Raw genomic sequence first — 11005 nt, 5'->3', positions numbered from 1 at the left:
ATTAACTGGACAGATTTGATATTACAAATTAAATCAAATTAAATGCAAGTTTACTGAACTGTGTTAAACTTCCTAACTAATGCTTTTTAGTAAAGACGACTAATGGCAACTTGATTTGTCTGCTACACCAACTAAAGCCCGGGATACACTGCACGATGTTTGCCCTCCTATAAGATAATTACCTTATCACAATGTGTGACATGTATCGTTTAAACTCGGGTACGAGAGGCATGTAGACTGTACGATGATGATGACACGGAAGCTTCAGCAGCAGTGTCACACGTTGCGCAACGTCACCAGCATGCGCTCGTGGTAAACAAATACCGGTGCGCAGGTCGTAGCAGCAAACACACTATGCGGTGATCATGCCGAATTTCTGACACTGTCAGAAAACTATCGTAGGCTATCTTTGGACGCAAGACCAGGAAAACGGCCGTCTTTGAACCTCTCTCACTGTAAGACATAGGACTAGCGATGAAGAGCCACGATCACAGAAATCGCAACAATTGTTTCACGTTGGCAATCTTTCGTCTGCGACAGCCAATAATCGTGCAGTGTACCCCGGGCTTAAAGGTTTTATGTTAATACAACTTAACCCGTTTAGTTTCACCCCGTGTAAATACTAAAATGATTTAGTGCAACAGGTTTCCTCGCAAATTTCTAGTAATGTCAACTAATTCAGGTTAAGAGTGTACAGATAATTATTTACACAGATAGTACTATCTTATGACAGATTTGCAAACTTGTATTCTATGATATTGTGTACTTTATCAATTTCCTGCTTTGCATGACGTTTTTATTTGTACACGATTTTATTTTTGTCTCTACTGATTGTTCTGCAATGTATCTTCTGTAAAGTTGCTTTGCAACAATAAAAATAAAACGCTATAAAAATAAATCTGAATTGCCTCTAATTAAACCTTGAAATACATGTGCTACTGTTCTCTGTCACAAATCAAAAGTGCTGAACTGCACGGGTTGGGTGTCAAACTGCGAATCTATCCCACAAAGTTAAACACAAGAGAAATTGGAACATACATTTGAGACACGAACCTGTCAAATATTATAGATGTGCTGTTACAAAATTTTCAAAACACAGCAATTATTACACAGTACTGTATAAATAAAGCTTTTCGAAGTAATTTTAGTTTTACAACCTGTAATGATAGTGTTTTATTGTGTATTTTGTAGGTGTGTGTGTGCGCGTGAACAGGGTCTTACTTTTATAAACCTCAAATAATGAAGCATATGTGCAGGAACCAAAAATCGATGTCTGCTGTCCATGGTGCTGAAACAAACAAGAACACCATATTATGAATTGTTTCATTTCTGTGCCACTAGATTTTCTGTGTCATTACAAGAGAAACAGTCCTGCCTAAAACGTATAGCATGTGTTGTCTAATGCCATTTTTCCTACTATATCCATTTTCTAATTATCTTTTATCAGTGACCCACACACAACACTGTCGCTTCAAACACGGTCACCTTAACCCTGTGCTCTCATTTCCCCAACAAGCATTTATTTTCAGAGTCTGATTCACAAAGGAAGACCAGCAGCAGCGCTATGAAAAACGCGAAAGCTCCATCAACTTAATAATAACCACTGGTGTGACTGTTTAAACTGCACAAAGTGGGAGAAGAGCAGTGAACCAGTGATGAACCGGATGAGGGAGAAGATGTGCTCAGTAGTTCGCACATTAAAGTAATCCTTAACCATTTTAAAGGGTGCATCTCTAAGGCTCACTGTCTGTAATTGAGGGCTAGAGCTGCTCCCCCATTTAGATACTTTTTATTTCATGGGAATTTAAAACCTATTCTTATGAAATAATGGGGCAGACATTGAATGTTCCAGAAAATGCTTGAATAAAATGAAAAACAGACTTACCGTACTGTAGGTCAGTTTTCCCTAAGGTCCTTGAGGGCAGCTGTGACTGCCGCCACAGAGAGGCTCTAACAGCAAAAAGTGACTGAGACATTTGGGCTGTTCATAATGTGCATAACTACACAAGCAGAGAAGAGACACATCTCCCCCTACAGTTCAAAAGTTAAAATATACAACTGTGGTCAGAGTACTTTGAACTGAAAAATAAAGGGTAAAGTTAGTTTGGGAACCAATCAATACATTTTCTGCGAATGGTGCAGAAATACAGTTTGCCATTGGAAAAGCAGTAAAATAATTAAACAGGCTATGTAATATATAACATGGGTAAAAACTCAAAAAAAAAAAAACCCATTTTGTAATCAAAGACTAATCACTGCTTTAATGTACCCAATATGAAATATTATGACTTCTAAAAATAAAGTTTGATTCTTCAGAAATGACGAGTTGGATAGTGCATTTTATTTAAGCTATCTGGAGGTATCCTTGAAACCTGAAGCTTTGCTTTTATTCATATCTCAGTAATCAGACAGATGTCCTTGTCCTGTGTAGCTTCTAGCACACAGATGTCTACAAGCTTAACCAAGCTTTCAACCACACACACACACACACACACACACACACACACACACACACACACACACACACACACACACACACACACACACACACACAACATTCATTCATATTACATACAGCAGTTGGATATCTGGCAAGGAATATATACGACATACTAAGACTGCAGGGAATTGATATTTTCACTAAGCCACTATGATAAAACCTGACGGTGCATCTAACACAAGTGCTTTTATTCACCAGATTGACGTGCATTAGCATTTTATTCATGGACTTTCCAGAGACCTGAAAGCAGTAAATGTTCTTTCATAACAGTGGCACCTAGAAATCTCCCTTTAAACTCATACTGTGAATAAATTTGGTTAAGCAGCATTAAATAAAAAGCTTTCAGCAATAACAGAACCGGCTGTGAGAACCACAGTGGAGTGAAATATGCCTGAGGATAAAAACACTGTTCCTGGATCTGAACATTAATGTTAACAGCTACTGTAACCCAGAATCCCTCAGGCTTTCTCTCGCTGGTTATGCTACAGCACCAAAGAACCTTTTACAAACAAACTAATGCATTGGCCGAGTCTGAGTCCAGGTCAATAACTTTGTCGGTTGGATCAGATGCATTGATCCACTGCCTCTTAACTGCTTCAATGAGGATTGAAAATGCATTGAACTGACAAACACCTTCTTACACATGAGAACAGCCGTCAAGCAGAAGTCACTGTACTGTGATCTTACAGAACACCACTTACTATACACATCACAGACACAAAGTCAATAATTCTTATTATGAGCAACCAAAGCTGCCAAATAATGATTGAAATAATGTGTTAAATTGTTATTTGATATCTACATAGAAGGTATGTGGCTTTATTAAAGGATTAGTCAATTTTCTTAAAAAAAAAATCTGGATAATTTACTCACCACCATGTCATCCAAAATTTTGATGTCTTTCTTTGTTCAGTCGAGAAGAAATTATGTTTTTTGAGGAAAACATTCCAGGATTTTTCTCATTTTGATGGACTTTAATGGACACAAACACTTAACAGTTTTAATGCAGTCAAAAATTGCAGCCTCAAAGGACTCCAAACGATCCCAAATGAGGCACAAGGGTCTTATCTAGCGAAACGATTGACAATTTTGACAAGAAAAATAAATATGCACTTTTAAACCACAACTCCTGTGACGTGCCAGCGCGACCTCGTGTAATTGGGTAATGCCGTGGAAAGGTCAACTGTTACATATATGAAACGCACATTTGCGGACCATTTAAACAATATACTGACACAAAGACATTAATTAGTATCATTTCACATACAACAACGTTGGAACGGTCCTCTTTCTCCACACTTGTAAACACTGGGGCGTAGTTTCGCATACGTCATCCGTGACCTCTTGGCGGTCACAGGACCAGAGGAAGAAGAGAAGTTGTGGTTTAAAAGTGCATATTTTTTATTTTTCTTGTCAAAAATGACAATCGTTTCGCTAGATAAGAACCTTATGCCTCTTTGGGATCGTTTAGAGTCCTTTGAAACTCTTTTGAAACTGCAATTTTAAACTGCATTAAAACAGTTAAGTATTGGGGTCCATTCAAATGAGAAAAATCCTGGAATGTTTTTCTCAAAAAACATTATTTCTTCTCGACTGAACAAAGACAGACATCAACAGTTTGGATCACATGGTGGTGAGTAAATTATCTGGATTTTTTTTAATGGACTAATCTAAGTGCAAAAATTATCCAGAGACTGTGTATTACCTTATTTGGAAGGGTCTTAGACAATAATGATGAGCTCTGCACTGATTGGCTGTAGTCAGTGGCTGGTCACTCACTCAGTAGCTCTTAAAGTAAACAGACCTTATATGTTTGAGCCTGTATCAGAGAAAAATACAGATTTTGAGAAATAAACAACTGGAGATTGAAAATTGATGTTTCTGAGTTTTTTCAACAAAACGCAAGTCTCAGTTAAGTCAATAGTAAAACTTCCACCTAAACGCTAGCATATAGCATTAACTAGCATGTAGCGCTAACTCTGCAGTCCCAATTTTGTTTTTAGCATTGTTACAACATTGTAATTTAATGTGTAATTTAATGTTGGGGCATACATCACGACTGTAACGTCACAGTCGATGTTATGTTGAGATTGGCCTGTTTTCCAGTGGTCTTTTCCATTCACACAGTTAACATAAATAGAAAACAATAACATTTGAGGGTCAGAATATGTCATTACCATGTACAAAACTCTTATTATTAATCTATGCCTATATAAATACAGTTTTACATTTTACAGCACCTTAAAATACAGTTTAACATTTTAAACATCTATTATCTGCGAGTGAACATTTTAAAATGTCATTTTTTAACATTTAAATAAATTCAAAGATTTCTGAGGAGATTTATTCTGATCTCCGCTCACATTTATCATAATGCCAAACACAGCCCTTTAAATAATGTATCATAGTTTAGTGAAAGAAAAGTTGCATTAAAATATGATTGCAAGATACATTTTTGCTTGACTGTTTTTGTGCCAAATAGATGGATGGTAGAATATGCTAATACCATGGTATTTACATGTTAATCTAAGGTACATACACGAAGAAAAAGTGCATAGCCAAACAAATCAAATAGTAAATAATAAATGTAAAAAAAACATGGTATAGTAACACTTACCTATGAAAGATGAAACTTTAAAGGAAAGATTGCAGCTTTACTGAAGGTTGTGGATTACATAGTTCTTAGTCCTTTGAAAAGTCATTTCAAAACTGAATGATAAAGCCTTACAGTTTATCTTACAGCTTTGCATTTCATAAACAAACTAAATCATAAGAAACTTAAGGAAGATTATTTTTACTAAGCATGAGATAAACAGGGATGATCCATAAATTGTTTTGACCAAGAATTTTCTTGCCTTTCTCTCCAATTAATTAACGATAATCTCCACTGGTTGTCAAGGCAACAGCTGTTTCACAGATCCAATGCTGTTTGGGCTGCTGACAGTATGATATTAAATGTAAGCAGTTGCTATTAGCAGTAGGGGGATACACTGTAATTATAAGCCTGTGCTTGTTCCCTGTGGGTTTACCAGACTGCTGGGAAAGATACTGTCACTCAGTTTGCTGTCTGGGTTAGCAGGCATTTTCAAGTCATGAAGTTAAAATGTTATTACCACAAATAGTTTATCACAGTCTGATCAAAAACAACTTTGTGACTTCAGAATCAAATAGAATAAATTATTATGGTAATAATACTTGTACTAATTTATCAAATTCGAAAACAGAAGTTAATATTTCCCAACTAAAGCTTCTAGACTCTCCTGTTGTGTAAAGATTTTTGTTAGAAAATAAAAAAACAGAATTGCAATACAATCCTGGAGCGTCATGATGTCCTTGTGTTCTCCCTGAGTTACCATCTGTAAATCATCTCCTATACTCTTATCAAACATGATATCTAATACAGGAAGTATTAGATAGTATAAGAGAAACCAAGAACAGATACATGTAACTAAGAGTGAGATATTGAGCTACTGTATGTACATCAGGTCAAAAGTCACTATCAGTGTCATCAAATGAATCTTGCAGCACATGCACGGTTTTCTTTCATTTATCTTTCTTCGATAATGCATTGTTATTAACTATATAATGTGTTGGACCGAAGCGAAAGAGATCAGTTTGTTTATGCTTGCATGTTAAATTATTTTTTGTTTAATGGCTTGTTAAGAGAAATGCTTTAAAGCAAAGTTTAAAAGAAAAGTATTTTGAATATACAGCTGATTGCATGTTTAATCACTTAGTTTAATTCATTCAATATACATGCTGCAACTATTACAAAATTTACATAAATTGATTTCATGTTTATGGACATAAATATCTATTTTACGATCGTTAGAGCTGGCAGTAATGGTCGATAAGGCCCTAACCCAAAACCCTACCCTAACCCAAACATTTTAAAGCAACAATGGTTTATAAAACAAAACAATACAATACAATACAATATAATACAGCGTCTGTGCCCCCGAATCAGAAAGTCGTGCTAAGTGACGTGAAAAAGAAAATTGTGCTGTGTAGCATGAAAAAAAGAAAATCGTTGCCATAATAAAACAAAGCTGGGTAATTTTTGACCCAGCGTTGGGACAAAAAGAGACAAGCCCAGTCGTTGGGTTAAATTAACCCAGAAAACGTTTGTTGTTTACTCAACAATGGGTTAAAATAACCTAGCATTTGGGTTAAAACAACCCATTGTAGGTTAAATAACAACCCAATGTGCTGGGCTCATCCGTTTTTGACCAATCCAAAGTTGAAAATAATACAAAAAAATTTCAGTGCACGACTATGAATTGATAAATGTAATATTTCGTGACTATATCACAAACTGTTGTGAGATACTGTAGGTATATGCTGGACATTTGTATATAAAATATTGTGATACATCTGCAACTAAATATTATGTTTACTTATACCACACAGCTGTTGAATACTTTAAGAAATGTTCTATGGGTATGCATTATTTTTCGAGAAATGCACACCTGACCCGTCAAATGTCTTAAAATAACCACCAAAGCAATGTCTGTGATAACTGTGGTATAAGCAGAATAATTGACTCCGGTCCTTTGATTAATTTAAAAAAAATGCACACTCTGCTTTGCACCCCATTACATTTTTTTATAATTCAACGGCGCGTCGTTAATTATTCCTTACATAATTGTGGATTAAATCCATAGGATTTTCTATGAAACATACATAAAACAATATCTATTACAACAATTAATGGTTTAAAAAGTGAAGGTTTTGCATTGCAAACAATGCAATCTGCTAATTTGCCCATCTGTTCTTAACTACAAGCATCGTTTTAGCCTCAGGTCTAATTCCTTCAAGAATTCATCAGTTTTTACACATAAGATAGTCACATATTCATGCAACATAACTATTAGTTAAAATGAGAGTAAGACCCAAACAACTTAAATGACATGCAAGACAATGAGACCCAGTATGTTATGCATTTAATTTTTACATTTTACTAACAACTTGCCTTCACTGCTTACAATAAAGTGGTAAACTAACACTGTGTGCCATTCTAATAAGAGCACAAAGGCAAAACCACAGATCCTACGCAAGTATGTTTCCTCTAAATCCTCCACTCTCTGATACGCTCATTATTTTCCAAACGTCATGGAAAATGAAAGAGACCGTCAACGGATTCAAATGGCTTCCCACCCACCTCTGCATGCATTACATCCTGCATTTATTTCCTTTAAAGACTGACTTACAAACACCGGTACAGTGTCCAAGACACCTACGAGACCAGATTTGCTGATGAACAATATCTCTACGCAGGCTATGCATACATTGACACATGATGACAACATAAAGCGATGAAACAAGAGACAAAACCTTTAGTTTTGACGTGGCAATGTACCACAACAAAATTATTTATTTATTCATTATCATTTTTTGGTTTGTTAGATTTTTAGATGCTAGCATTTTCAGAAGCAATAGCCTGATCTCACAATGATATGTTTTACAAGTTAGCTAATTTGAATGAATTTAGCCGAAGTTAATAGTGCGAAAAACTTATGATTATCATAAAAAACACGAAACCCAACCACAACGTCACAGAGGTCAAGGCAAGTCGTACAAAAATGTGCAAATATATGAATTATTACGAATTAGTCGCTTTGTAAAATACTTACAGATTGCCATGAGATAGCGTTGGAAGCACACATGAAAAAAATAACAAGTTTAATTTTTGACAATATGATCAGAAAAGATGGGACCAGAAACATTCACGGCAGTTAAATCTGATACTTAAAGCGCTTTGGGCCAGGATTGTGATGAGTTATTGAGTAAGGGGATGAGCTTTCAGTTTGTGATGATGTAAGCTAAAAAATAAAGAAAGAAAATCAATAGCAAAATAATATGAGCCACAGCTAAACCATTTCAACTGGCATACTGCGTTTGACAATGTCAAGCTCTAAAAAAAAATCCAGTTTAAAGAAAGAACAATAACATTTAACATCTGAGGGCAGAAATTAATTTTGTGATTGACAGGTCTGACACACCTCTATCATAACCTCTTTTCACTAGAACTAGCAGATTGTGATTGATTAACTTCACTGCCTATAAAATACATTTCAAAGGCGGTGCTGAGGTAGTGAAAAAAACTTCAGTCAGCTTCAGTCAACATGTAGTAGCAAAAACGTGCTGTGAAGTTACAGAATCTGTGCTTCTTAACCCTGTTTATGCATTATTTTTTGGCCATTCCTGAGATAAATCAACTATCATCTATGCAAAAACAAAACACTTTATTTGTCTGCACTGACCTAGGAAAACAATTTACCCAATACAGTTTACTTACATTTTTGTGTAATTATGGACAAGTGCACATTCTAAAATCTATTTATCTACCCCTTTAGCTTCAATCCGTGCTAGTTCTTCCTCCTGCATGTACATTTGTTTTATAGTGTAATGGTGCTCATGATAGTTCTTAAACACATTTTACATAAGAACAGCTCTGATGCAAAAGCCACATCGATTTTTCAGCAAAGTCCTCAAAGTGCACGGAAAATGAATATGAAATAAATATTCAAACTTAGGTCCTTTGTGAGTACTTGGAACTAAATATAATCAGAATGTGGCATCCGCATGCTTCACAGCTCACACTGATGTGTGGTTCACTTTCTTCATTTTCACAATTTGAATTCTGACATTCATTCATTTGCAATGTTTCTAGTTGAATCTTTGGTGATTTTAGAACTGCTTACTATGTCCTATTCAAAGTTTAAAAAAATAGAAGAGAAGGTTTTTGCAAAGAGCTTGTATGCACTTACAGGGTTTTGCAGTAAAAGACAATCAAATTTGTTCAAGTCGCAATGAAAAGATTGCCTAATTTTCACCGAGGTGACGTATATCCGAGTGAAACCGGCTTCTAACAAGAAATAAGGCAGGACTGGATTTGAATTTGTCCATCGAGATCTGATTGGATCGTTTGCTAATTATTGCAATCTTCTCTCAGACCCCGCCCACCTGCCATACCATATGACCGGAAGTAAAGAGAGATCGTTTTGAGGAGGAGGGGGGGGGATTTGCAGGTTTTCATTAAAGATTATGAGGGCACATGAATTTAAAAAAAGCTCACAGATAAGTCATTTGTAAAAAAAAAAAATACCACAATATGCCAAAACAAATTATTTTTCAATTTATTTTCATGGCGACTTTAATTAGCTTTGCCAGGCTGGAAGGACCATCTTAAACCGTATACCTCCATCTTGCTCCATCTCCATCCAATGAAAGTGGCATTTGTGAAAATACTGTAGGGCAAATCACTTACTGACTTCAAACCTTTGCCATTAGTGACATTATGGAACCTAAATATAAAAGCCTGATAAAAAAGGCTCATTTCCAGGAAAACATATGCAATTAGGGCCCTATCATACACCCAGCACAATGTGATGCCTGCTGATTTTACTTATAACTTCATGACTGAAAAAACTTTTAAAGAGAACCAAACCTTTAATAAAAAAAAAAAAAAATTAAATACATAAAAAAATCAACGCAAACCTTTGTAACAACAAACTGGTGGTCGTCGTCTTCCTCTTCGGGTTCGCAGGCAGAAGTGCCAGGAATGGGTGGTCCTCCTGGCTGATGTTTCCCCATGGTTCTCTGGGTCGCCTCGCTCTCCTCTCAACCTCAATGATGGTTCTTCCACCGTCTCTTCTTCCTCTACAACTACGCCTTGCTCCTCCCGGCTGGGACCGGCTGCAAAGTTAATTTATTTTAAGACTGTTGCTGGTTAAACAAAATATTTTTACAAGAAGCCTGAACACATTGACTTTATTATCATTGAATTACCTTAGAAGCCCACCTCTAAGCCCCCAAATAGAGGCACTGATGTCTTCCGCTGGCAGAATGGCTGTAGGCGGTCCTCCTCCAGTGGCCACTTGCTGCTTTTATTAGTGAGGAGCTTTTGTTTTCCCATCTCCTGACATCATTGTACCTTGTACAGCTGACACGATCACCGCTACCTTCTCCCATACCTTCTTCACCTCAGGAAGCTTTGGTGGAATCCGGCTTTTCCCATAGATGGTCTGCTCTCATTCTTTAACCTTGCGTACGAGCAGATAAGTTTCTTGCATGGTGCGAGCACACCTGGGTTTTACGGAAATGCCAGTTGAGACTCTGATAGGTTTATTGCACATTACACCCAAAACACACCCTGTACTCATTAAGAGAATAGGGACAACCCTTTCAGACCATGTGCCATGCACGCCAACCATTTTTTGCCATCATTAAACCAGCAAAGTTAAGACCTAAGTACACTTGCGCTGTGCCCTTCAGACCAAGTGCTTAGATCATTAAAATAGGGCACTTAGAGGGTTTTGCATCTAAACTCTTTATATTTGAATTCTAATTAAATAATATTGTCAATCGTGTGTAGAATGCCACATTGCTTTTCAGATATTTTCAATCCTTACATGTCTAGAGGATTTTGCAGACAGAATATCTTTTTAAATCTAATTCCGGTTGAACGGAACACTGATAAACCGATAAAACCTGCAACATTTA

The 11005-nt window shown here is 36.3% G+C and overlaps 1 protein-coding gene across 2 annotated transcripts in view; it reads right to left on the bottom strand.

The window, feature by feature from the left end:
- LOC129432078 (thyrotropin-releasing hormone-degrading ectoenzyme-like) overlaps positions 1 to 10591 on the bottom strand; it is a 142359-nt gene extending 131768 nt beyond the window's left edge. For both annotated transcript variants that reach the window (XM_073867166.1, XM_073867177.1), the window contains exons 1-5: positions 10292 to 10591; positions 10001 to 10198; positions 4206 to 4319; positions 1886 to 1950; positions 1222 to 1288 (exon numbers count right to left, since the gene is read on the bottom strand). The gene's annotated coding sequence lies outside the window, so the exon portion shown is untranslated. The remainder of the gene's footprint in view (positions 1 to 1221; positions 1289 to 1885; positions 1951 to 4205; positions 4320 to 10000; positions 10199 to 10291) is intronic.
- Positions 10592 to 11005: the final 414 nt, after the last annotated feature.

The sequence above is a fragment of the Misgurnus anguillicaudatus genome, chromosome 1, assembly GCF_027580225.2.
Source record: "Misgurnus anguillicaudatus chromosome 1, ASM2758022v2, whole genome shotgun sequence".
NCBI lineage: Eukaryota > Metazoa > Chordata > Actinopteri > Cypriniformes > Cobitidae > Misgurnus > Misgurnus anguillicaudatus.
Note: the sequence above shows the minus strand (reverse complement) of the source record. Positions and strands in the feature narration are given on the sequence as shown.